Source organism: Lissotriton helveticus, chromosome 9, assembly GCF_964261635.1.
Source record: "Lissotriton helveticus chromosome 9, aLisHel1.1, whole genome shotgun sequence".
Lineage (NCBI taxonomy): Eukaryota > Metazoa > Chordata > Amphibia > Caudata > Salamandridae > Lissotriton > Lissotriton helveticus.
The window spans coordinates 3,766,430-3,793,308 of record NC_136070.1 but is presented as its reverse complement, the minus strand read 5'-3'; the positions used below and the strand labels follow the sequence as shown (position 1 = coordinate 3,793,308).

The 26,879-nt window shown below is 53.7% G+C and overlaps 1 protein-coding gene across 2 annotated transcripts in view; it reads right to left on the bottom strand.

The window, feature by feature from the left end:
* Positions 1-26,879, bottom strand: part of LOC144780842 (fibrous sheath-interacting protein 1-like) — a 746,598-nt gene that overhangs the window by 70,570 nt on the left and 649,149 nt on the right. The gene's annotated exons all lie outside the window — the stretch shown is intronic.

Below are 26,879 nucleotides of genomic sequence, written 5' to 3'. Positions count from 1 at the left end.
CCCTAGAGATGGAGTACCGATGCCTCTAACCACTCCATCGGGACCTCCATCTCTAGCAAGAGGGAGGCCTCCTTAGAGATGGAGTACCAATGCCTCTAACCACCCCACAGGGACCTCCATCTCTAGCAAGAGGGAGGCCTCCTTAGAGATGGAGTACCAATGCCTCTAACCACTCCACCGGGACCTCCATCTCTAGCAAGAGGGAGGCCTCCTTAGAGATGGAGTACCAATGCCTCTAACCACTCCACAGGGACCTCCATCTCTAGCAAGAGGGAGGCCTCCCTAGAGATGGAGTACCAATGCCTCTAACCCCTCCACAGGGACCTCCATCTCTAGCAAGAGGGAGGCCTCCTTAGAGATGGAGTACCAATGCCTCTAACCATCCAGCGGGACCTCCATCTCTAGCAAGAGGGAGGCCTCCTTAGAGATGGAGTACCAATGCCTCTAACCACTCCACAGTGACCTCCATCGCTAGCAAGAGGGAGTCCTCCTCAGAGATGGAGCACCAATGCCTCTAACCCCTCCACAGGGACCTCCATCTCTCGCAAGAGGGAGGCCTCCTTAGAGATGGAGTACCAATGCCTCTAACCCCTCCACAGGGACCTCCATCTCTCGCAAGAGGCAGGGCCTCCTTAGAGATGGAGTACCAATGCCTCTAACCACTCCACAGGGACCTCCATCTCTAGCAAGAGGCAGGGCCTCCTTGGAGATGGAGTACCAATGCCTCTAACCACTCCACAGGGACCTCCATCTCTAGCAAGAGGCAGGGCCTCCTTGGAGATGGAGTACCAATGCCTCTAACCACTCCACCGGGACCTCCATCTCTAGCAAGAGGCTGGGCCTCCTTAGAGATGGAGTACCAATGCCTCGAACCACTCCACCGGGACCTCCATCTCTAGCAAGAGGCAGGGCCTCCTTGGAGATGGAGTACCAATGCCTCTAACCACTCCATCGGGACCTCGATCACTAGCAAGAGGGAGGCCTCCTTAGAGATGGAGTACCGATGCCTCTAACCATCCACCGGGACCTCCATCTCGAGCAAGAGGGAGTCCTCCTTAGAGATGGAGCACCAATGCCTCTAATCACTCCCCAGGGACCTCCATCACTAGCAAGAGGGAGGCCTCCTTAGAGATGGAGTACCAATGCCTCTAACCACTCCATCGGGACCTCCATCTCGAGCAAGAGGCAGGGCCTCCTTAGAGATGGAGTACCAATGCCTCTAACCACTCCATCGGGACCTCCATCTCTAGCAAGAGGAAGGCCTCCTTGGAGATGGAGAACCAATGCCTCTAACCACACCACAGGGACCTCCATCTCTAGCAAGAGGGAGGCCTCCTTAGAGATGGAGTACCGATGCCTCTAACCATCCACCGGGACCTCCATCTCGAGCAAGAGGCAGGGCCTCCTTAGAGATGGAGTACCAATGCCTCTAACCACTCCATCGGGACCTCCATCTCTAGCAAGAGGAAGGCCTCCTTGGAGATGGAGAACCAATGCCTCTAACCACTCCATCGGGACCTCCATCTCTAGCAAGAGGGAGGCCTCCTTGGAGATGGAGAACCAATGCCTCTAACCACTCCACCGGGACCTCCATCACTAGCAAGAGGGAGGCCTCCCTAGAGATGGAGTACCAATGCCCCTAACCACTCCACCGGGACCTCCATCTCTAGCAAGAGGGAGGCCTCCTTAGAGATGGAGTACCAATGCCTCTAACCACTCCACAGGGACCTCCATCTCTAGCAAGAGGGAGGCCTCCTTAGAGATGGAGTACCAATGCCTCAAACCACTCCACCGGGACCTCCATCTCTAACAAGAGGGAGGCCTCCTTAGAGATGGAGTACCAATGCTTCGAACCACTCCACAGCGACCTCCATCTCTAGCAAGAGGGAGGCCTCCTTAGAGAAGGAGTACCAAAGCCTCTAACCACTCCACAGGGACCTCCATCTCTAGCAAGAGGGAGGCCTCCTTAGAGATGGAGTACCGATGCCTCTAACCACTCCACCGGGACCTCCATCTCTAGCAAGAGGGAGGCCTCCTTAGAGATGGAGTACCAATGCCTCTAACCACTCCACAGGGACCTCCATCTCTAGCAAGAGGCTGGGCCTCCTTAGAGATGGAGTACCAATGCCTCTAACCACTCCACCGGGACCTCCATCTCTAGCAAGAGGGAGGCCTCCTTAGAGATGGAGTACCAATGCCTCTAACCACTCCACCCACAGGGACCTCCATCTCTAGAAAGAGGGAGGCCTCCTCAGAGATGGAGTACCAATGCCTCTAACCACTCCACAGGGACCTCCATCTCTAGAAAGAGGGAGGCCTCCTTAGAGATGGAGTAGCAATGCCTCTAAACACTCCACCCACAGGGACCTCCATCTCTAGCAAGAGGGAGGCCTCCCTAGAGATGGAGTACCAATGCCTCTAACCACCCCACAGGGACCTCCATCTCTGGCAAGAGGCAGGGTTTCCTTAGAGAAGGAGTACCAATGCCTCTAACCACGCCACAGGGACCTCCATCGCTAGCAAGAGGGAGGCCTCCTTAGAGATGGAGTACCAATGCCTCTAACCACTCCACAGGGACCTCGATCTCTAGCAAGAGGGAGGCCTCCTTAGAGATGGAGTACCAATGCCTCTGACCACTCCACCGGGACCTCCATCTCGAGCAAGAGAGAGGCCTCCTTAGAGATGGAGTACCAATGCCTCTAACCACTCCACAGGGACCTCGATCTCTAGCAAGAGGGAGGCCTCCTTAGAGATGGAGTACCAATGCCTCTAACCACGCCACAGGGACCTCCATCTCTAGCAAGAGGGAGGCCTCCCTAGAGATGGAGTACCAAAGCCTCTAACCACTCCACAGGGACCTCCATCTCTAGCAAGAGGGAGGCCTCCTTAGAGATGGAGTACCAATGCCTCTAACCACTCCACCGGGACCTCCATCTCTAGCAAGAGGGAGGCCTCCTTAGAGATGGAGTACCAATGCCTCGAACCACTCCACCGGGACCTCCATCTCTAGCAAGAGGGAGGCCTCCCTAGAGATGGAGTACCAATGCCTCTAAGCACCCCACCGGGACCTCCATCTCTAGCAAGAGGGAGGCCTCCCTAGAGATGGAGTACCAATGCCTCTAATCACTCCACAGGGACCTCCATCTCTAGCAAGAGGCAGGGCCTCCTTGGAGATGGAGTACCAATGCCTCTAACCACGCCACAGGGACCTCCATCGCTAGCAAGAGGGAGGCCTCCCTAGAGATGGAGTACCAATGCCTCTAATCACTCCACAGGGACCTCCATCTCTCGCAAGAGGCAGGGCCTCCTTGGAGATGGAGTACCAATGCCTCTAACCACGCCACAGGGACCTCCATCTCTCGCAAGAGGGAGGCCTCCCTAGAGATGGAGTACCAATGCCTCTAATCACTCCACAGGGACCTCCATCTCTAGCAAGAGGCAGGGCCTCCTTGGAGATGGAGTACCAATGCCTCTAACCACTCCACCGGGACCTCCATCTCTAGCAAGAGGCAGGGCCTCCTTAGAGATGGAGTACCAATGCCTCTAATCACTCCACCGGGACCTCCATCTCTAGCAAGAGGGAGGCCTCCTTGGAGATGGAGTACCAATGCCTCTAACCACTCCACCGGGACCTCCATCTCTAGCAAGAGGGAGGCCTCCTTGGAGATGGAGTACCAATGCCTCTAACCACTCCACCGGGACCTCCATCTCTAGCAAGAGGCAGGGCCTCCTTAGAGATGGAGTACCAATGCCTCTAATCACTCCCAAGGGACCTCCATCTCTAGCAAGAGGCAGGGCCTCCTTAGAGATGGAGTACCAATGCCTCTAATCACTCCCAAGGGACCTCCATCTCTAGCAAGAGGGAGGCCTCCTTAGAGATGGAGTACCAATGCCTCTAACCACTCCTCAGGGACCTCCATCTCTAGAAAGAGGGAGGCCTCCTTAGAGATGGAGTACCAATGCCTCTAACCACTCCATCGGGACCTCCATCTCTAGCAAGAGGGAGGCCTCCTTAGAGATGGAGTACCGATGCCTCTAACCACACCACAGGGACCTCCATCTCTAGCAAGACGGAGGCCTCCTTAGAGATGGAGTACCAATGCCTCTATCAACTCCATCGGGACCTCCATCTCTAGCAAGAGGGAGGCCTCCTTGGAGATGGAGTACCAATGCCTCTAACCACTCCACAGGGACCTCCATCTCTAGCAAGAGGCTGGGCCTCCTTAGAGATGGAGCACCAATGCCTCTAATCACTCCCCAGGGACCTCCATCACTAGCAAGAAGGAGTCCTCCTTAGAGATGGAGCACCGATGCCTCTAATCACTCCACAGGGACCTCCATCTCTAGCAAGAGGGAGGCCTCCTTAGAGATGGAGTACCAATGCCTCTAACCACTCCACCGGGACCTCCATCTCTAGCAAGAGGGAGGCCTCCTCAGAGATGGAGTACCAATGCCTCTAACCACTCCACCGGGACCTCCATCTCTAGCAAGAGGGAGGCCTCCTAAGAGATGGAGTACCAATGCCTCTAACCACTCCACCGGGACCTCCATCTCTAGCAAGAGGGAGGCCTCCCTAGAGATGGAGTACCAATGCCTCTAACCACACCACAGGGACCTCCATCTCTAGCAAGAGGCAGGGCCTCCTTAGAGAAGGAGTACCAATGCCTCTAACCACGCCACAGGGACCTCCATCGCTAGCAAGAGGGAGGCCTCCTTAGAGATGGAGTACCAATGCCTCTAACCACTCCACCGGGACCTCCATCTCTAGCAAGAGGGAGGCCTCCTTAGAGAAGGAGTACCAATGCCTCTAACCACTCCACCGGGACCTCCATCTCTAGCAAGAGGGAGGCCTCCTCAGAGATGGAGTACCAATGCCTCTAACCACTCCACAGGGACCTCCATCTCTAGCAAGAGGGAGGCCTCCTTAGAGATGGAGTACCAATGCCTCTAACCACTCCACAGGTACCTCCATCTCTAGCAAGAGGGAGGCCTCCTTAGAGATGGAGTACCAATGCCTCTAACTACTCCATCGGGACCTCCATCTCTAGCAAGAGGGAGGCCTCCTTAGAGAAGGAGTACCGATGCCTCTAACCACTCCATCGGGACCTCCATCTCTAGCAAGAGGGAGGCCTCCTTAGAGAAGGAGTAGCAATGCCTCTAACCACTCCATCGGGACCTCCATCTCTAGCAAGAGGGAGGCCTCCTTAGAGATGGAGTACCAATGCCTCTAACTACTCCATCGGGACCTCCATCTCTAGCAAGAGGGAGGCCTCCTTAGAGATGGAGTACCAATGCCTCTAACCACTCCACAGGGACCTCCATCTCTAGCAAGAGGGAGGCCTCCCTAGAGATGGAGTACCAATGCCTCTAACCCCTCCACAGGGACCTCCATCTCTAGCAAGAGGGAGGCCTCCTTAGAGATGGAGTGCCAATGCCTCTAACCCCTCCACAGGGACCTCCATCTCTAGCAAGAGGGAGGCCTCCTTAGAGATGGAGTACCAATGCCTCTAACCATCCAGCGGGACCTCCATCTCTAGCAAGAGGGAGGCCTCCTTAGAGATGGAGTACCGATGCCTCTAACCACTCCACCGGGACCTCCATCTCTAGCAAGAGGCTGGGCCTCCTTAGAGATGGAGTACCAATGCCTCGAACCACTCCACCGGGACCTCCATCTCTAGCAAGAGGGAGGCCTCCTTGGAGATGGAGTACCAATGCCTCTAACCACTCCACCGGGACCTCCATCTCTAGCAAGAGGCTGGGCCTCCTTAGAGATGGAGTACCAATGCCTCGAACCACTCCACCGGGACCTCCATCTCTAGCAAGAGGCAGGGCCTCCTTGGAGATGGAGTACCAATGCCTCTAACCACTCCATCGGGACCTCGATCACTAGCAAGAGGGAGGCCTCCTTAGAGATGGAGTACCGATGCCTCTAACCACTCCACAGGGACCTCGATCTCTAGCAAGAGGGAGGCCTCCTCAGAGATGGAGTACCAATGCCTCTAACCACTCCACAGGGACCTCGATCTCTAGCAAGAGGGAGGCCTCCTTAGAGATGGAGTACCGATGCCTCTAACCATCCACCGGGACCTCCATCTCTAGCAAGAGGGAGGCCTCCTTAGAGATGGAGTACCGATGCCTCTAACCACTCCACAGGGACCTCCATCGCTAGCAAGAGGGAGGCCTCCTTAGAGATGGAGTACCAATGCCTCTAACCACTCCACAGGGACCTCCATCTCTAGCAAGAGGGAGGCCTCCTTAGAGATGGAGTACCGATGCCTCTAACCACTCCACCGGGACCTCCATCTCTAGCAAGAGGGAGGCCTCCTTAGACATGGAGTACCAATGCCTCTAACTACTCCACCGGGACCTCCATCTCTAGCAAGAGGGAGGCCTCCTTAGAGATGGAGTACCATCTCTTCAAACTGGAAAAAGCCAAGCTCAAGATAGAAGGAGCAGTTGGCCCTTGATAGGGTAACCCTGGAAGTTCAGAGGTCTAGGACAAATGTGGGCCTAGGGTCCCATGGTGGCAGCACTAGCGAACCCAGGGGGAATTCCTTTGAAACTACGAACCTGAGCAGGACTTTTCCTCCTTACCAGGTGGGGGATGATATTCATAAATAGATCACTGCCTGTAAATACATGATGCTCGGCTCTGCTCATTAGACGTGTGTGGGTTACTTGTTTGATGCTATTGCACAATGCACTTTATCTTGCCATTATTCTTGTTTTTTCTTGTACTTTTTAAAATACTGCTTTTAATAATCGCTTTTAACTATTGACTTGCCATGAGGTATACTTCCCGGCTTCCTGACCTTGCGGTGTCCGTCAGTTACAGCGGACCCGCCTTATTGAAGGTCAGCGCTCTAGTCTTTTTCCGCCTTTGCACATTAAACAGACACGCTGGCGTGGCCGCGCAGTGGACACGCGAAGGCGCGCCAAAGGCAGGCCCATCTGCGCCCGTCCACGTACAGCACCAGCCACGTTGCCCGTTTGGGGTTGTATGAGGCAAACAACAAGGGACACCAACACATAAGCTATACGAGCAACAAATTACGGAATATAGCTGAGAATGGAGGTGGGATGGGAGAGTATAAGCTTGAGGAGACTGCGGGCCCTAAGTCGGACTTTGTTAGACGAGATACTCTTATATACGGTCTGTTAAATGTTAGATCCTTGACCAAACATTATTTGGAGACTCAATTGTTATTAGAAACCCTTTACTTGAATGCATTATTCATGATGGAGACATGGACTCACCCTGGCTCAGATTTGCTGGGGTATAATGTAGTTCATAAACCGCGAACCAGTGGAAGGGGAGGTGGAGTAGGTTGGACATCGATGAGACAGAGGGTATTGAACTATTAAGATTCTCACTAAAGGACCCTAAGGGACATGTGTTGACTGGCATAGTCTGCTATAGGCCTCCTGGGGCTGTTAGTTTCCAACAACAGCAGGCGCTGATTGAGGTCCTCAGCAATACAGTGAGTGCACTCCCCAGACTGTTTATCATGGGAGATTTTAACTTGTGGTTAAATGGAAGCTAGGACTCAGGATATAATAATCTCCTCAAATCCTGTGATGGCCTAAACTTACAAAAATGGGTCACTGGGGCAACACACAAGGAAGGACATATTCTAGATTTAATTTTCTCCAAAAAACAGGCTTCAGGAACAGTGGACATTCTGCCAGTGGATTGGTCCGATCACCACCGTATCAAATTCCGGGTACATAACCCGGGGATGGGGATCCCAGTCACTAGTGAGGTGAGGAATTTTGCAAGCATGGACTGGAAGATGCTCCTGAAAAAGGCAAGAATATCACCTGTATTCCCCCTTAATGGGTGCTTTGATGTAGACAAGCAGGTGAAAGAAAACTATGCGGCTTTCTGTGCACAGATAACCTCTAGGCTGAACCAGATTGCCCCTTTAAACATCATAAGAAAGTAGAAAGACCCTCGGCCCCATGGTTTAATGAAAAATTAAAAAATCTGTAAGCAGGCAGAGAGGAATTGGAGAAAGGTTAACGCAGACGAGGACAAAATCGTCTGGAAGGCAGCAATCACTAACTATTAAAAAATAAATGTTTATAGCAAAGGCAGAGTACTTCGCTGATCCCATTTTGAAAGCTCCCAATGGTACAAGAAGTATTTTTAAAATAATGAATGATATGGTTAATCTGGACTATTCTAAAAATGAGATTACCCCCACTCAGGACCTCTGTGACAGTCTAGCGACCTTTTTTGAGGACAAAATCAGAAAGATCATTGATGGACTCAATATAGGCAATTGGCCTGGGGAGGAGGAAGATCACAGTGATAATACTAGAGGTTCACGAGATACAAAAAAGCTGAGAAGGGCAGGAATGGAGAACCCGAGCCCCTTAGACCACTTTGGAATATTCTTGGTGGAGGACTTTAATAGAGTGGATCTAGGTGTGTCCTCAGGATCACCTATGGACCCATTACCACACAAAATCTGGAAGGAACTAGAAAAAGAACTGGTCCCCATACTTCGGCAGATTTGTGATCGATCCCTGTCCAGAGGGTCAGTACTGGCTTGCTGGAAACAAGCACTGGTGACACCACTTCTGAAAAAAACCGCGCTTGATCCAATTTGCCTTAAAAATTATAGATCTATTTCTCTGCTACCCTACCCAGTAAAGATCGTAGAGCGACTGATCAGTAGGACACTCTCTAAGTGTAGGAGAGTAGAGTCTGCAATCCTATGATCACCCAGATTTTTGCTTTTTGCTGCACTGGTTTACGACTTTCCCTGGCTGTGGGCCTGCTAATCAGACCCACAGCCTAGCTGTTCTCTCTATCCAAATTGTACTCAGGTACTGAATTGGCACTGGGCCCTCTCCAAGTCCCTGTACCCAGGGCTGAGGTGCACCCAGAAGTCTCCCAGGGGCTGAAGCATGTATAATGCCACCCCTGGGCTGACTAACTAAACTGACACAACTGGCTGCACGACAGCTGGGGCAAGGTGGTGTACTCACCCTTTGCTATAGATATAGTATACCTATATCTAACCCTAAAATGGACACACAGATCTCCTATCAGTCACTCCTATGGCAGGCCTTAACAATCCTGAAGGCAGAGTGCTTGGAATCGTGTGAGATGGTGCTCTGGCATGAGCTGAGCCTGTCTGCGGCTTTCGGGATCCATCACTTAGCCGTTTCCATGATATCGCATACCATATACTCTTAAGTGCATTATAATCCTCGCGGTTATATGCCAACTCTGGTATCGCTTTATCAAAACATGTCGAGTAAGGTGTCATACGAATTGGAATACTAACCCCTCGCCAATTCTGGCGACGGGGTTAGCATTCCACCCTTCTAGAGGGACACGACATGTATGTAACCTGTAACCCCGGTTAAAGTCAGACATAGCCTCAGCTCCACAAAATGGATGCTGCCACCGAGACACAAGTCTGCCCTCCTGCTGCTGGGAGTCCTCCCAGAGCAGGAGGCAAGGACAAAGGGTTTCCTGCCAGGGGCGGTGCCAGCACCGTCCCAGACAGGGTTTTGTGTATTTCAGGTAGGCAGGGCTTCAGAGGAAGTTGACTGCAAGTGCACCCCGGTGCTCACTATGCATAGGCCGGCTTGAACCAGTACCAGGGACACTCCAGACCCTGAGCTGGGGAAAAGCCCGCCAAGGAAGTGGGTGTAACCACCCCCCTCCTGGTCCCACCCATAGGGCAGGACTTAGTCGCGTGCCAGCCCCCTTTTCCCAGATAAAGGTAGGAGCAGGCCCCCTTCCAAATTAGATCATCTTTGGAATCAAGACACGACTTTCTACGAAAGGACATCAAGATTTCTTCTTCAAGATTCTCCCTTGTGACTAAGGAGTAGTCACCCTGCATCCGCAGGCACCATCCGAAGAACACTGCGGTCTGCTGTAAGTCCTTCCTCCGGAATCCGACTGCCCAGCTCGACAAGACCCGGCTTCCCTGGCACCTCCGACCTCTACTCACCTCTACAGCCAAGCTGAGAACCGTGAGTGCGACGAGACCTCAAGGGACCGACTATTGCCAAGACTGCATGACTTCTGCACAGCAAGCCCGCCGAGTAATCTCCTGGCGAGTGCTTTGGGGTCCGAGAAGCCCCAACCCTGAGCAGCTCCAGCACCGAAGAGCAGCCCCCCAGCATCTCCACGATCGGCGTGGGGCCCTTCTGCTTTTTGCTGCTCACCGCGTTGTTTGGCTACTAGCCCGCTGGCTTGTGGCCTTCTGAACGACGTCCGACGACATCACTGCTGCTGGTCTGGTTGCTCCAGACTGGCTCTTGCTCCCTTCCAGAAGAGGAGCACCCCGGACCCTCCTGGTCCACTCCAGACGCCATTTTGAGTCCACCGCGTGGGCTTGAATTAGCCAAGGCTTTGTTGCCCAATCCTGGGTTCTTCGACGCCGACAGCTTCATCCATCGTGGGACAGCTCGCCTCTCCATCCTGGTCGCCGACAACGCCTCCTGGTCCGTGAGATCTGCAGAGCACAGCGTCGCCCACTCACCTAGTCGAGGTGACTACCATCCGGTGCCCTCCTGGTGCCCACTGACTACTGGCTAGTAGTCACGAACTTGGTCCCCTCTGCTTTCAGGTGTCATCCATCTTCAAGATCCAGGCTTGGATCAACTCGAACTCTCTTCACTGGTCGCCTGCCAGCATCTTTCTTCCAGGCTCCTGGTTCGTCGACGAGGATTCCCGACGTCTTTTGAGACCTATGCAGCTGCAGCCCCTGGGCTAGGTAACTTCGGCATTTCGGTGCCCCAGCATAGCCTCACTATCCAAGGGTCAGGATCCACTGTCGTTTTCTCCCTACCAGGTCGGGTTCGCCCGTGAACACTAACTTTAACATTGCTAGCTATCATAGACTTTGTCCCGCATCCCGCGTGAGAGTGCACACTCTACACCCGAGTCCCCTGGGCCTCCTAGAAGTAATCTAACGATTCCCTAGTCAAGTCCTAGCGATTCCAAAGCCTATTAGTACTGTACTTACCTGCTAGTAATTTCACATTCCACTCTTAGAGTATATGGTTTTTCGTGCCCCTCGGGCATTTGTATATACTGTGCTAACTTAAGTATTTTCGTAAGAGTTTTGTTGTGTGCCTAGCACCCTGTCCTCATAAAGAGTACAGGGCTGTTGTGATTCTAATAAATACACTGTTTATTTTCATAACACTTGTGTGGTGTCCTTTCACTGGGTGTTCAAGGGGTAATGTGATGGTAAAACAGCTGGCTTAACACGCCCTCTAGAGTCTTAGCCTTAGACTGCTCGTATCCATGCTACTAGGATAGCTGGTCTATAAGGTTGACTTACAACCAATCATCAATAAGGGTTGTTTGGACTGATATATAGTGATCACTAGAATAGTGAGCACTGCACATCAGGCCAACTTCCCACACTAAGTACCTAGAAACCAATAACATTCTGGAGGATGTGCAATTTGGCTTTCGTCCCAGACATGGAACGGAGACCGCTCTGGTGACCGTGTTGGATGATCTTCGAATGCGAGCAGACAGGGGACAATCAGCTATACTGATTTTGCTTGACCTGTCTGCGCATTTGACATGGTAAACCATGAGGTCCTTTTGGCCAGACTCGAAGAGGTTGGGATAGTGGGCACAGGGTGGAAGTGGTTGCAATCCTACCTATTAGGCGACAGGTAGTGGCCCTCCCTCCTTATCAATCTGAATTCCCCGACAGTCTGCATGGTGTCCCTCAGGGATCTGCGATTAGTCCACTACTGTTTAACATCTATATGAGCCCTCTGATTGCTGTCATAAGGGGTCATAATAGCAATATTGTGAACTACGCAGGTGATACCCAACGTATTCTATCATTAGAGGGAGACCAGTCTATACCCTTCGAAGACTTTCATGCCTGCATGCAGGATACGGCGCACTGGCTAAAAGAGAACTTGTTACAATTTAATGTTGATAGGACGGAGGTCCTCTACCATGCAGCAGGGAAGTTTCGTCTTCTACTTCCCATCAATTTTTGGCCCCTACCCACAGCCACTCCACCGGCACCCTCTACGACAGTGCGTAACTAAGGAGTTATGCTCAAAGACAGACTGAGCCTAGAAACACAAGTTAATAAAACAGTGGGTGTTGGACTTGGCCCTTCTGGCAGGTTCACCCATAAACTTTTTGCTTTTAATGGTGACCTGGTAATGGTGATTTTTGGGTTCTGCGCACTTTCACTGTGTCCCAGTGGAAAGTGTGTGCGCACTCTGAATGCATGTGGTGAGATAGGCCTGCCCTCCCATAGGAATGCATGGGGAATTTATGTGTCCCTGGTAGTTCCTGATGCGTGGGGTGTGCAGGCTCGATTCTGGTATGTGCGGACTCATGTGATTGAATGCTGCGAAATGATGTATGCTGTGTGTATGTGTCTAGTGTGGAAGTGCAACTTCTAGACATGGCTGTGCGTGTGCTGTAAAGGTACTGGCGTGTGATTGGCTGGAGCTGGCTGGGATGCCAGGCTCCATGAGTCATGATGGGTCTGCCCGGTGGTGAGTGTGGAGATTAGCATGCTGATGGCTGGGGAGGAGTGCACCTGGGTCCTGAATAGGGCTGGGCTTTCCCCACACAATGCTGGCTCCGCCCCCTGTGGTGCGACTGATGACCCTAGCCCTGCCAGTGAATAGAGTGAGGGGCTGAGCACATCAAGGGTGCTCCCAGACCAGCTGCGACTGGTTTCTCCCCCCACCCTGCACCTCAGCAAAGGAATTTACAGTATAAGAAAGGGCTGTGTCCCCTTACAATTTGTTCTGTTCCAGGACCCTGTCTGAGGGGGGCTGTTGCTGTTGCTGGGCGCCAGGAGGACCGCCACTTGGACTGCCTCCCTGCCTGGAGGGCCAGTGAGCTGGCCCCTGGGCCCAGCCTTGCCCCCCTACCTTGTCCTGCTGAAGGACCTCTTGTCCTGGACTCTTTTGTTCCTGCTAGCGCTTGGGAGCGCTTGATTTGTCTTTATAGCGCTTGGGAGCGCTGTATTCACCCCTGAAGCGCCTGGAAGCGCTTTCTCTTTTCATAGCTCTTGGGAGCGCTTTATATCGTCCTGCTAGTGCTTGGGAGCGCTTTGTTTTCCAGGCAGGTGCCCACCCTTCATTTTGCGCTGCCAGGGACCTTGCCGCTGTGGTTGTTGAGCGGATCCCAAGCGGCTGCCCACGCCGCAAATTGCCGTGTTCGTGCAGTTTTTGGCCCGAGCGAGTGGCCACCTCACCTTATATTTAAATTAGAGAGGGTGCCTACCCCTCGTGTGTCTCCCCGCATCACCACCGCAGCCCGGGACAGCTGAAAATCGCCACCCGGCCCGCGACCAGGAAGACAGGCAGGCCGGGGGCGGGACTACGGGACAACCGGAAGTAGGAGGGCGGGAGCCTACCCCGCCTGCCACGGAAGAGTCGCGGCTGCCCGAGCACCGGAGCAGGCAGGAGCCTACTCTGCGCCCCGGTGCACACACCCGGCAAGGAGAAGAAGCCCCAGAAGCAGGACCGGAGAGAGACGGCCGGTGAGGACTGCAGCCCGGTAAGGAGACCACCAGCGTCCCCGCCGCCTCCTGAAGGCAGTCTGGTGAGTGGAGCTGCCCGGGAGGAGGGGGGGGTTAGGTGCGCGGCCGAGGCTCCTGGGGGCATTCTTTTAGAGTCCAGGAGTGACTCCAACGGGTGGCACAGTTGTCCTTAGAGCCCCGAGAGGCTCAAGCCACCCCATTTGGTCACTGAGTCCCCCGAGAGGGACTCCAACGACGCGCACATTTCTCCAGAGTCCCCGGAGGGGGGACTCCACCTACTAGGGGGCAATTTGCTTGTTTAGAGCCCAGAGAGGCTCTGGAGTGCCACCTTCGTTTCTGCGAGCCCAGCGAGGCTCAGGGTGCCATTCTGCTTTTACGAGCCCAGAGAGGCCCTTGAGTGCCATCCTGTCGGTTTAGAGCCCAGCGAGGCTCAGGGGACAGTCAGTTTGTTCGTTCAGAGCCTGCGAGGCTCCCAAGTTGGCCCCATCATTGTCTTCACAGCTGCCCAGCACTTCGTGGGCAGCTGCCATGTTTAGGCCCCTGACTTTGGGACACAGGGCGTCCTAGCCCCAACAAGGCCAGTTGGCCTATGGACAGTCACAGGTGGTGACTTATGTGAGTTTGGCACAATTGTTCTTGTGCTGCACCTCTGAATGTGTTGTTTATGCATCATGTGCCTTGTTCCTACACCTCAGAATGTGTTGTTGATGCATCAAGTGTTTTCCTTCCCTACACCTCTGAATGTTTATGCATCATGTGTAATGTTCCTATGCCTATACCCCTAAATGTATGGTGATACTTAGGTGGTTGTTCTTGCTAGTACAGGTGGTGCTAGTGAGGTCCTGGTTCCCTGCGCAATATTCTCCTGAGGTGGTTAGGGTTGCGTAGGTGGTACTTACCTGATACCAGTAGTTACTGGTTGTGTGCTAAGTGATTTATACTCTATGTTCTAAGTGCTAATTCTAACAGTATTTCTAGTTCTAAAAGTGCTGATTCCTGACAGTGGTTCCTGTGGCCCTGTCTTGTACATATCCCCTGTAAATTCTGCCCGTGCCTGTTGGTACATTGTAAAGTGTGTGTTTTTATCTAATGTGTTTTGGTGTAATACAAAGGCTATTTATATACATAACCTTGTGTGGAGTTTCCTTTGTGGTGGGCCTTGGGTATTGTTGCTGGGGTGCGTGCGCAAACACTTAACTCACATTGCCTACTGCTTGTGCTACGTTACCAAGGGGGTGAGCAGGGGTTATCTTGGCGTGTAACTCCCTTGCCCTGACGTGGAAGTGGTGGTCTCGGACTGACTTTGGCGCAAGCCCTGGCCAGCCAGGGATCCCATTTCTAACATTGGCTGACAGCGTAAGGGATCCGGATTTGTGTTTGCGTTGTACCACAGTGGCAACTGGCCACACTACAAAACTCTACATTTTAGATGACCACATTTTTGAGGATTATTGTTTTTTTAAAGTTCCATATTTCTTCTCCTGAAGGTATCATTGTGTAATTGTGTCCAGTACATTTGTCCCCCGCCCTGCGCCCAGAGTCGGTACCTGTGTCACGTGTGGTCAGGTTGAGGAATCAGGGGTGGTAGAAACTGCCTTACCAGTCCGAGGGGGGGGTTGTGTGTGGATGAATGGTGTGTTGCACTGGACAAGTGAGGGTGAGTTCTCTAGGATAGGGAGCTTGCTGAATACCTTTGTGAATTGTGTCCTCCTGTTAAGTTCAGACCCCTAGGTTCCCTGTGTAATCTTGTCTCCAGAACGTCCGCCAAAATGGAACCTGCTTTTGATCTCAGTGATCTAGCTTGGTACAGTATGCAGGAGTTGGAACGGTTCTGTAGAGAGAGAGACATAGGGGTGGATGAGTCAGATACTAAGTACGAACTTAGGGGCCACCTGATCCTAAGGTATAGGGATCAAAGGGATCTTAAGCGCAGTAGGGTAAGGGCCCGGGCCTCACACCAGGAGGGTGGTGGGTCTGTGGGGAGCCCTGAAGATTCAGAAGAGGAGGGAGAAGATGACAGTACCTGGACGCCAGTAGAGAGTGAAGACCCCATAGGTAGGGAGTCCCTGGCTGGGTCCAGCGTAGGAGGCAGCACCTCATCCCTTTCCCTGTCCCCAGAGGAGTGGGAGGATAGGAGGAAAGAAAAGGAGCACCAGCTGGCCTTAGAAAAGCTCAGGTTAGAGCATGCCCAGGCTATGGCGCAGCTGGAGGTTAAGAAGCAACAGCTAGAGACTGAGAGGGTCTTAGCGCAGGAGAGGATAGAGGCTGAGAGGGCCCTCACCAGAGGCATAGTAGCTCTGGAGGGTAGACTATCCCCTGCACGCAGTTTTAATTTTCTGGACTCCCCAGGACGGGTTGAGTCCAGTGGTGGCAGCTATGTAGAGCCCAGTGCAAAAAGTCCCACCCCCAGTTCCCACAGTCTGGTACCTGTTTCCCCAGAGGAGGAATATAGGTTGAAATTCAGGGACAGTAGGAAGAAGCCGTCTCACCAGGTCTGGGGAAATTTTGTGGATGATTGTAGTAATGCACTGATGGATTGGTTAGAGGTTAACCCGCAACAGGGTTGGCTTGGAGTGATCAATATGGTTCTCAAAGAGCAGATGCTCAGTACTTGTCGTTCAGAGCTCCGCCAACACTTGTTGGGGTTTGAATGCTTTTGTCCTTATGAGCTGGCAGGGGAAGCAGACCGCTGGGAGAGTGCCAGAGGTTCTCTAGAGTCATTAGGGAGTGACTCCAAAAGTAGTGGTTCAGGTATCTTCCAGCCCAGCGTGGTGGAAGAGGCTCAGTGTAGCCCAGCTAGGTCCCATGATAGCGAGGAGGGTGTAGGGGCTCACTGCCTGGCTCAGTGGAGCAGGAGTGAGAGGGAGACCGAGCCCTGCCTCAGGACTTGGATGGTTTCTGTAAGGAACACCAGGTTGGGGACCTAGGCTGTCCTGTTAGGCCATTTGAGGAAGATCTCCTAGTGAGTTAAGGACCTGGAGTGTCTGTAAACAGAGCTCCTGTGGTTCTAGAGTCTGGCAGTACCGCTCCGGTAGGGAGGGTACAGGAGTCCAGCGTGAGGAGTGATTGGGAGATGAGTTTCCCAGTGGATGTACCAGTGGACCAGGGACTAGCCAGTTGGGCTAGATCTTCTTGGGGGGACCCGGTGGTGCCACTTCTGTTCTGGGGGATCTTCACGCACTGTCAGGTGGACAGGGGACGGGAGATCTGCGCCAGACAGACAGTCACACAACATATGTGTCATTTGTTAGCCTCAGGGGGATGGTGTGTGAATCCCCAGAAGTCCTGGAGTGCCAGGCAATTATTCCACCAAAGGTTTTAGACCAGAGGTTGGGAGGCCAGGTTCAGGATCAGCCTGACCTAAAGGGTAGGACAACTGTAACCAGTGTCCTGACCGATTCTTCTTCCAGAGGAACCTCTCCAGTTGGGAGAGTGCAGACCTCTGGAAGGGGGTGCAGAGGGTGGGAGAGCCCACCTCTGACCCCGGTGGAACCTGAGGGGTTAAACCCTAGGTTGGGTGAATGGCGTTCTAGGTGTACCCCTTGTCGGAGGTGAAGAAACCCTAGACGAAGAGGTAGGGGGAGGAGAGCCTTCCCTGAGACTCCTGGTCCGCCTAAGGGTGTAGACCCTAGGCTGGAGAACCAGTGGCAGTCTAGTCCTGTCTTACAGACAGGAAGAATGGAGAATGGCTACTATGTGCCAGGGGTTACTACCCCCCGCTCTGCGAATAGGCAAGGACCAGTGGCACCTGGGTGGCCCAGGGCCTGGTCCTGGCCGCGGGCAGCTTGTGAGTACCAGTGGGGTAGCCAAGTTGTTCCAGACAGTGGTTTTGGAAGGAATCCCATGGGTTCACCGTTGCGTAGAACAGGAGGGTGTCCCTGCAGTTGCGGGCCCGCGTCCGTGTTCTATCGCCCCAAGCAGGGAAGTCCATCACGGTGGTGATTGTTCTACCCTGCGTTTTGGCTGGAAGGGGGTTGTGTTGGACTTGGCCCTTCTGGCAGGTTCACCCCTAAACTTTTTGCTTTTAATGGTGACCTGGTGATGGTGATTTTTGGGTTCTGCGCACTTTCACTGTGTCCCAGTGGATAGTGTGTGCGCACTCTGAGTGCATGTGGTGAGATAGGCCTGCCCTCCCATAGGAATGCATGGGGAATGTATGTGTCCCTAGTACTTCCTGATGCGTGGGGTGTGCAGGCTCGAGTCTGGTATGTGCGGACTTGTGTGATTGAATGCTGCGAAATGATGTATGCGGCGTGCATGTGTCTAGTGTGGAAGTGCCACTTCTAGACATGGCTGTGCGTGTGCTGTAAAGGTACTGGCGTGTGATTGGCTGGAGCTGGCTGGGATGCCAGGCTCCATGAGTCATGATGGGTCTGCCCGGTGGTGAGTGTGGAGATTAGCATGCTGATGGCTGGGGAGGAGTGCACCTGGGTCCTGAATAGGGCTGGGCTTTCCCCACACAATGCTGGCTCCGCCCCCTGTGGTGCGACTGATGACCCTAGCCCTGCCAGTGAATAGAGTGAGGGGCTGAGCACATCAAGGGTGCTCCCAGACCAGCTGCGACTGGTTTCTCCCCCACCCTACACCTCAGACGAAGGAATTTACAGTATAAGAAAGGGCTGTGTCCCCTTACAATTTGTTCTGTTCCAGGATCCTGTATGAGGGGGGCTGTTGCTGTTGCTGGGCGCCAGGAGGACCGCCACTTGGACTGCCTCCCTGCCTGGAGGGCCAGTGAGCTTGCCCCTGGGCCCAGCCTTGCCCCCCTACCTTGTTCTGCTGAAGGACCTCTTGTCCTGGACTCTTTGGTTCCTGCTAGCGCTTGGGAGCGCTTGATTTGTCTTTATAGCGCTTGGGAGCGCTGTATTCACCCCTGAAGCGCCTGGAAGCGCTTTCTCTTTTCATAGCGCTTGGGATCGCTTTATATCGTCCTGCTAGCGCTTGGGAGCGCTTTGTGTTCCAGGCAGGTGCCCACCCTTCATTTTGCGCTGCCAGGGACCTTGCCGCTGTGGTTGTTGAGCGGATCCCAAGCGGCTGCCCACGCCGCAAATTGCCGTGTTCGTGCTGTTTTGGCCCGAGCGAGTGGCCACCTCACCTTATATTTAAATTAGAGAGGGTGCCTACCCCTCGTGTGTCTCCCCGCATCACCGCCGCAGCCCGGGACAGCTGAAAATCGCCACCCGGCCCGCGACCAGGAAGACAGGCAGGCCGTGGGCGGGACTACAGGACAACCGGAAGTAGGAGGGCGGGGGCCTACCCCGCCTCCCACGGAAGAGTCGCGGCTGCACGAGCACCGGAGCAGGCAGGAGCCAACTCTGCGCCCCGGTGCACACACCCGGCAAGGAGAAGAAGGCCGGTGAGGACTGCAGCCCGGTAAGGAGACCGCCAGCATCCCCGCCGCCTCCTGAAGGCAGTCCGGTGAGTGGAGCTGCCCGGGAGGAGGGGGGGTTAGGTGCGAGGCCGAGACTTCTGGGGGCATTCTTTTAGAGTCCAGGAGGTACTCCAACGGGCGGCACAGTTGTCCTTAGAGCCCCGAGAGGCTCAAGCCACCCCATTTGGTCACTGAGTCCCCCGAGAGGGACTCCAATGACGCGCACATTTCTCCAGAGTCCCCGGAGGGGGGACTCCACCTACCAGGGGGCAATTTGCTTGTTTAGAGCCCAGAGAGGCTCTGGAGTGCCACCTTAGTTTCTGCGAACCCAGCGAGGCTCAGGGTGCCATTCTGCTTTTACGAGCCCAGAGAGGCTCTTGAGTGCCATCCTGTTGGTTTAGAGCCCAGCGAGGCTCAGGGGACAGTCAGTTGGTTCGTTCAGAGCCTGCGAGGCTCCCAAGTTGGCCCCATCATTGTCTTCACAGCTGCCCAGCACTTCGTGGGAAGCTGCCACGTTTAGGCCCCTGACTTTGGGACACAGGGCGTCCTAGCCCCAACAAGGCCAGTTGGCCTATGGACAGTCACAGGTGGTGACTTATGTGAGTTTGGCGCAATTGTTCTTGTGCTGCACCTCTGAATGTGTTGTTTATGCATCATGTGCCTTGTTCCTACACCTCTGAATGTGTTGTTGATGCATCATGTGTTTTCCTTCCCTACACCTCTGAATGTTTATGCATCATGTGTAATGTTCCTATGCCTATACCCCTAAATGTATGGTGATACTTAGGTGGTTGTTCTTTCTAGTATAGGTGGTGCTAGTGAGGTCCTGGTTCCCTGCGCAATATTCTCCTAAGGTGGTTAGGGTTGCGTAGGTGGTACTTACCTGGTACCAGTAGTTACTGGTTGTGTGTAAAGTGATTTATACTCTATGTTCTAAGTGCTAATTCTAACAGTATTTTTAGTTCTAAAAGTACTGATTCCTGACAGTGGTCCCTGTGGCCCTGTCTTGTACATATCCCCTGTAAATTCTGCCCGTGCCTGTTGGCACATTGTAAAGTGTTTTTATCTAATGTGTTTTGGTGTAATACAAAGGCTATTTTTATACATAACCTTGTGTGGAGTTTCCTTTGTGGTGGGCCTTGGGTGTTGTTGCTGGGGTGGGTGCGCAAATACTTAACTCACATCGCCTCCAAGTTTAGCCTTACTGCTCGTGCTACGTTACCAAGGGGGTGAGCAGGGGTTATCTTGGCGTGTAACTCCCTTGCCCTGACGTGGAAGCGGTGGTCTCTGACTAACTTTGGCGCAAGCCCTGGCCAGCCAGGGATCCCTTTCTAACAGTGGGGATCTGCTTTTCCATTATGAGAGCCCTTCGCAAGATTCACCCGCTACTACCAGCCCAGGCCCGAGCGCTGATAGTGAGAAGTACCATCTTGAGCAGGCTAGATTATTGTAATGCCTTGCTGCTGGAGTCGCCAAGATATTTGATTGAGAGACTCCAGAGGATTGAAACGAAAGCAGCTAAGTCAGCTTTGAAAAGGCCACGATGCTCATCTGCCTCTCAGACTCCTTCGAAGCTGAATTGGCTTCCTATATTGCAAAGAGTTCAATGTAAGTCGCTCTGCATAGTGTTCAAGGCTCTGCATAGGGCTGGACCTAAACCAATGCAGAACAAATCTTCTAGGTATGCCCTTCCCGGAGCCTCTGCTCTTCCTCCGCCAAGTTGGTAAAAGCGCCAAGATTTAAGAGAACTAAATCAGGAGGTAGGGCCTTTAGCATCGCAAATGCCCGACTCTGGAACAATCTTCCACCTGAGATGAGACAGCTGGAAGAGCTTCTTCGGTTTAGTAAAAGACTGAAGACATGGCTCTGTCCTTGAGCATGATTTCACTCACTCGTTTAGATACCCCACGTACCATGAGCTCAGTTGGGCACACGCATGATAGCGCCTGGATATCCGTAGGGTGATAGTGGGCTCTATAAGTGACAATAACAATAACAATAACTGCTTTAGAGAGTGCCTGTAGAGTTCATAAGGCCCCTCAAGGGCAGTGGGCCGCAATCCTGTGGCTCTCCGATGCTAACAAAGGAAGAGACAAACTCCTTACTGTCAGGGAGGAAGATGCATATTATTACACTGACTTGAAGAGTGCCATAATTGACGGGTTTGGTTTAACCACAGAACAATAGAGGGTTATGTTTAGGTACACAAAGAAGGCACACAGCCAAGTCTGGGTTGATTTTGTAGACAGTGTTATTAAGGATTTGGAAGGCTGTCTTCTTGGAAGAAATATACACGACTATGAGGGATTGTACAATTTATTGATGAGGGAGAACATCCTTAATAATTGTCAAAATCAGCAGCTGCAGTGGTACCTGGTGGACTCTGATCTGACCTCTGAGAAATGGGTCCGCACCAGGGTCAAGCAGAAATATCATGGTGGCGGTGACCAGAAAAAGCAAGATTCTTCTAAGGCCCAGGAGAAGGGTGCGGAGAAAGGTAAGGACAAAAAAGAGACTTTGTTAGGTCCCAAAAAGTCTTCCCCTGGGGGGGTCCCAAACCTCCTCTTCCTCAGGCAAGAAACCTTGGTGTTACCTGTGTAAGGAGAAGGGCCACAGAGCGAGGGATTCCAATGACTCTACATCTCCCACCTTGGAACCTACTACTACAGCTCCCAAAGCAACTAGTGCCCCTAGCACGCGTACACGTGGTAGTAGTGCCCCAAGGGATTAGTAGGGTTAACCTTGAGTTCTAAAATGGGTTCTGGTCTAGTCAGAATACCCACTCAGGCTGTCCTTGTCTGTGATAGTGGCATGGAACTTGCCACATTTTCTTGTATGTCCCAGACAACAGGCATTCATTAATGGTCAAGAAGCAGGGACACAGGTGCCAGTGTCATTATGGTGACAGAGAAATGTGTGTCTCCTGAACAGATTATACTTGGTCAAATTTACCAAGTGACCAGTGCAAGCAATGTCAGGACTGATCATCCCTTGGCAGTTGTGAATCTCAGCTGGGGAGGAGTAACTGGCCCTAAAAGAGTTGTGGTTTCCCCAGATCTACCTGTTGACTGTCTGTTGTGGAATGACTTAGAAACTTCAGCCTGGTCTGAAGTGGAGTTCAGGACTCATGCAGAGATGATGGGAATCTCTACCAGTGCATTTGCTGTTACCAGGGCTCAGGCCAAACAGTTAAGTACTGAGCGAGCTCTGGATCCTTGAAGAATGGGCCAGCCAGCTCCCGAGGGAAGGAGCAGAAAGGGTAAATAATTATCCTCCTCTCAGACTTTCAGTGAGGATCAGTCTTGTGAGGGAGATGACCTCAGCCCCTGTGAAGGAAAGTTCCCAGAGGAACTTGGAACTGACACCGTAGAGTTCTTGGGGCAGGGGACCCTTCCAGGGCAGCCTTGAGTCTGGAGCAGAACACCTGCCCTTTTCTTGAACAGCTCAGACAACAAGCTGCTCCTAAAGAGGCAGGGAATGCCAGTGGACCCCATAGGATCTAGTAGGAAGATGTGCTCCTATTTGAGTGTAAAGACCCAATGACTAGTGCCGCCAGGAGGTTGGTCATACCTGTGAAAATCAACAGTTTTCTATTGTCCCTTGCACATGACGTTTCCCTTGTAGGACACAAGGGAAGACTTGGGACAGGCTTGTCCCTCACGTTCACTGGCCCCACATGTCTGAAGATACCAAGGAGTGTTGTCACTCCTGTGGCACTTGCAAGCCAGTGTTAAGTCAGGTGGCACTACGAAGGCCCCCTTAATTCCACTTCCATTGGTTGGGGTTCCCTTTGAGGGATAGGGATAAACTTTTTTGGTCCATTCAACCTTCCAATAGCATCTGAACATAGTTACATACTAGTGTTGGTGGACCATGCCACTAAGTATCAGGAAGCTATTCCACTTAGGACCACTACAGCTCCTGTGGAGGCTAGGGCCCTTCTGAGAGTCTTCTGCACGATTGGGTTTCCCAAGGAGGTTTTTTTCAGACAGATGTACAAACTTCATATCTAGCTACATCACTACAATGTGCAAGGAGTGTGGTAAAAACTACAAGTTTACCACACCCTATCATTCCCAGTGCAATGGGATTGTTGAAAGACTCAACAAGACACAAAATGGTATGATCATGGGACTCCTAGAAAAACGGAGGCAAACATGGGATGTCTCACTACCCTGCCTTCTCTTTGCCTACAGAGGGGCTCGTCAGAAGGGGGCGGGCTACAGCCCATTTAACTTCTGTTTGGACATCCAGTTAGGGGTCCATTGGGTCTGGTTTAGGAGGGTTAGGAGCAGTCTCTCATACTCCCTAAACAGGACACAGTGGACTGTGTTCTTGAAGAAGGCCAGTAAAAACCTTGAGGCCAGCCAGGAGTTTAAAAAAGCTTGGCATGACCAAAAGGCTCTCCAGGACAAGTGGAGTGGCCCCCATAATACACTTGAGAAAAAAGGTGAGGGCACCCACATGGTTGACATAGGCACTCAAGTCCCTACAGGGTACTTCATGTGAACCGTCAAAAACCATTTATTGACAGGGCTGACACAGGGTCAATGTGGCTCCTGGGCCCGCACACAGGGCCCGGCTCTTTGTGGGTGGTGCTGTGTGTGTGGTGGTGCCAGAGACACTGTGTCTCATGGGGTCTGCACACTGGACCCTGCTCTTTGTGGGTGGTGCTGTGTGTGTGGTGTGGGGGTGGTGGTGCCAGAGACACTGTGTCTCATGGGGTCTGCACACTGGACCCTGCTCTTTGTATGTGGTGCTGTGTGTGTGGTGTGGGGGTGGTGGTGCAAGAGACACTGTGTCTCATGGAGTCTGCACACTGGACCCTGCTCTTTGTGGGTGGTGCTGTGTGTGTGGTGTGGGGGTGGTGGTGCCAGAGACACTGTGTCTCATGGGGTCTGCACACTGGACCCTGCTCTTTGTATGTGGTGCTGTGTGTGTGGTGTGGGGGTGGTGGTGCCAGAGACACTGTGTCTCATGGAGTCTGCACACTGGACCCTGCTCTTTGTGGGTGGTGCTGTGTGTGTGGTGTGGGGGTGGTGGTGCCAGAGACACTGTGTCTCATGGGGTCTGCACACAGGGCCCGGCTCTTTGTGGAGGTGGTGGTGCCAGAGACACTGTGTCTCATGGGGTCTGCACACTGGACCCTGCTCTTTTTGGGTGGTGCTTTGTGTGTGGTGGTGCCAGAGACACTGTGTCTCATGGGGTCTGCACACTGAACCCTGCTCTTTGTGGCTGGTGCTGTGTGTGCGATGGTGCCAGAGACACTGTGTCTCATGGGGTCTGCACACTGGACCCTGCTCTTTGTGGGTGGTGCTGTGTGTGTGGTGGTGCCAGAGAAACTGTCTCATGGGGTATGCACACTGGACCCTGCTCTTTGTGTGTGGTGCTGTGTGTGTGGTGTGGGGGTGGTGGTGCCAGAGACACTGTGTCTCCTGGGCCCGCACACTGGACCCTGCTCTTTGTGGGTGGTGCTGTGTGTGTGGTGTGGGGCGGTGTTGCCAGACACACTGTCTCTCATGGGGTCTGCACACTGGACCCTGCTCTTTGTGGGTGGTGCTGTGTGTGTGGTGTGGGGGTGGTGCTGCCAGAGGCACTGTGTCTCATGGGGTCTGCACACTGGACCCTGCTCTTTGTGGGTGGTGCTGTGTGGGTGGTGTGGGGGTGGTGGTGCCAGAGACACTGTGTCTCATGGGGTCTGCACACTGGACCCTGCTCTTTGTGGGTGGTGCTGTGTGTGTGGTGGTGCCAGAGACACTGTGTCTCATGAGGTCTGCACACTGGACCCTGCTCTTTGTGGGTGGTGCTGTGTGTGTGGTGTGGGGGGGTGGTGCCAGAGACACTGTGTCTCATGGGGTCTGCACACTGGACCCGGCTCTTTGTGGCTGGTGCTTTGTGTGTGGTGTGGGGTGGTGGTGCCAGAGACACTGTGTCTCATGGGGTCTGCACACAGGGCCCGGCTCTTTGTGGGTGGTGTTGTGTGTGTGGTGTGGGGGTGGTGGTGCCAGAGACACTGTGTCTCATGGGGTCTGCACACAGGGCCCGGCTCTTTGTGGGTGGTGCTTTGTGTGTGGTGTGGGGTGGTGGTGCCAGAGACACTGTGTCTCATGGGGCCTGCACACAGGGCCCGGCTCTTTGTGGGTGGTGCTGTGTGTGTGGTGTGGGGGTGGTGGTGCCAGAGACACTGTGTCTCATGGGGTCTGCACACTGGACCCTGCTCTTTGTGGGTGGTGCTGTGTGGGTGGTGTGGGGTGGTGGTGCCAGAGACACTGTGTCTCATGGGGTCTGCACACAGGGCCCGGCTCTTTGTGGGTGGTGCTGTGTGTGGTGTGTGTGTGGTGGTGCCAGAGACACTGTGTCTCATGGGGTCTGCACACAGGGCCCGGCTCTTGGTGGATGGTGCTGTGTGTGTGGTGTGGGGTGGTGGTGCCAGAGACACTGTGTCTCATGGGGTCTGCACACTGGACCCTGCTCTTTGTGGGTGGTGCTGTGTGTGTGGTGTGGCGGTGGTGGTGCCAGAGACACTGTGTCTCATGGAGCCTGCACACTGGACCCTGCTCTTTGTGGGTGGTGCTGTGTGTGTGGTGTGGCGGTGGTGGTGCCAGAGACACTGTGTCTCATGGAGCCTGCACACCGGACCCTGCTCTTTGTGGATGGTGCTGTGTGTGTGGTGTGGGGGTGGTGGTGCCAGAGACACTGTGTCTCATGGGGTCTGCACACTGGACCCTGCTCTTTGTGGATGGTGCTGTGTGTGTGGTGTGGGGGTGGTGGTGCCAGAGACACTGTGTCTCATGGGGTCTGCACACTGGACCCTGCTCTTTGTGGATGGTGCTGTGTGTGTGGTGTGGGGGTGGTGGTGCCAGAGACACTGTGTCTCATGGGGTCTGCACACTGGACCCTGCTCTTTGTGGATGGTGCTGTGTGTGTGGTGTGGGGGTGGTGGTGCCAGAGACACTGTGTCTCATGGAGCCTGCACACTGGACCCTGCTCTTTGTGGATGGTGCTGTGTGTGTGGTGCTGCCAGAGACACTGTGTCTCATGGAGCCTGCACACTGGACCCTGCTCTTTGTGGGTGGTGCTGTGTGTGTGGTGTGGCGGTGGTGGTGCCAGAGACACTGTGTCTCATGGAGCCTGCACACTGGACCCTGCTCTTTGTGGATGGTGCTGTGTGTGTGGTGTGGGGGTGGTGTTGCCAGAGACACTGTGTCTCATGGGGTCTGCACACTGGACCCTGCTCTTTGTGGGTGGTGCTGTGTGTGTGGTGTGGGGGTGGTGGTGCCAGAGACACTGTGTCTCATGGGGTCTGCACACTGGACCCTGCTCTTTGTGGGTGGTGCTGTGTGTGCGGTGGTGCCAGAGACACTGTGTTTCATGGGGTCTGCACACTGGACCCTGCTCTTTGTGGGTGGTGCTGTGTGTGTGGTGGTGCCAGAGACACTGTGTCTCATGGGGTCTGCACACTGGACCCTGCTCTTTGTGGGTGGTGCTGTGTGTGTGGTGTGGGGGTGGTGGTGCCAGAGACACTGTCTCTCATGGGGTCTGCGCACTGGACCCTGCTCTTTGTGGGTGGTGCTGTGTGTGTGGTGTGGGGGTGGTGTTGCCAGAGACACTGTCTCTCATGGGGTCTGCGCACTGGACCCTGCTCTTTGTGGGTGGTGCTGTGTGTGTGGTGTGGGGGTGGTGGTGCCAGAGACACTGTGTCTCATGGGGTCTGCACACTGGACCCTGCTCTTTGTGGGTGGTGCTGTGTGTGCGGTGGTGCCAGAGACACTGTCTCATGGGGTCTGCACACTGGACCCGGCTCTTTGTGGCTGGTGCTTTGTGTGTGGTGTGGGGTGGTGGTGCCAGAGACACTGTGTCTCATGGGGTCTGCACACAGGGCCCGGCTCTTTGTGGGTGGTGTTGTGTGTGTGGTGTGGGGGTGGTGGTGCCAGAGACACTGTGTCTCATGGGGTCTGCACACAGGGCCCGGCTCTTTGTGGGTGGTGCTTTGTGTG